The sequence below is a fragment of the Belonocnema kinseyi genome, chromosome 6, assembly GCF_010883055.1.
Source record: "Belonocnema kinseyi isolate 2016_QV_RU_SX_M_011 chromosome 6, B_treatae_v1, whole genome shotgun sequence".
Taxonomy (NCBI): Eukaryota; Metazoa; Arthropoda; class Insecta; order Hymenoptera; family Cynipidae; genus Belonocnema; species Belonocnema kinseyi.
This window is the reverse complement of record NC_046662.1, coordinates 53,381,715-53,382,868: the sequence shown is the minus strand read 5'-3', so window position 1 is coordinate 53,382,868 and position 1,154 is coordinate 53,381,715.

The following is a 1,154-nucleotide window of genomic DNA, read 5'->3' as shown; positions in this document are numbered from 1 at the left end:
CTAGTTATAATTACAATAGTTACAGACTTAATGAGCAAGTAGTGAGTCGCTATGCTAAGATCGAATAGAAAACTATTGACTCGCGTAGTCTGGATGTTCCCCAGTTCCATGGTGGATAACTAATTTCTGAGCAAAAACAATTATTGAGGTGTGTATATGATATTTAAAAAATATCATCAGAATATCTAGAAAGGGGCGCGAGTTTGCACGCTCCATTGACACCTCTTCTTTCTTTTACAAGGCACTTCATAATTAGGAAAAACACTATACACGTTTTGAGCATATTTCTCCAAAAATAATTTTCAAATTTAATTTTTAATTATGTTTTAGTTTTTTAAATTACCTGCTTGTTCTGAACCAATTCCAATAAAAGAAGGCGCTACGAATTTTGCTATAGGTTTTTGCTGACGGAAAAATAAATCAACATCCTCAAGCTGTCTTTTTCCTGTAAGAAAAATATTGTTACTAGTTAATAATACAAAATTAAGGTTCATTAAAGATTATGAAATATTTACTCAGAATACCTAAAACCACTTAATTATAAGAAATTGTGAAACTATTACTAACTGTCAATGAAATAAAATTCTGATTCATTTATGAATAGGGGGTAATAATATTAATAAGGGGGTAATAATATGAGGGTAATCTGCCAGTGTTCCCAGATATTACGGGCTTGATGATAATCTAACGGCTGTTTCCTTCCACGTCGGTCCAGCTCAAAAATACTCAAAAATACTCGACTCAAGGACGACCGCCTTCTGCATCTTTCCTGCGAGTGTTTTAGCATATTGTTGACACGCAGGGATGCTTTTCAGGCTATTAGCCAATACAAGTTTGGCACCTCCAAGAGCGCTGATGATAAGGACAATTAGTTTAACAGAATATTCCGGGTACAATCACTGCATTTCTTTTATGAGGTCTCTATACCTTTCGTTCTTTTCATTCTCCGGGGCTATGATGTCCTTGTCAGCTGCTGCCAAAAATTCGATAACGAACATGGTTTGCTTCTTTAGGTCAAGGAGAGCTATTTCAGGCTTCTAGTGTGCAATAGAAACAATTTTCGAGAATACAAAGTTCCATCATGTGCGGCACTTCTTATTCTCGACAATTGATTCTATTTCCCTAGGAACATTTAGAGGAGCAATATTAAGGTT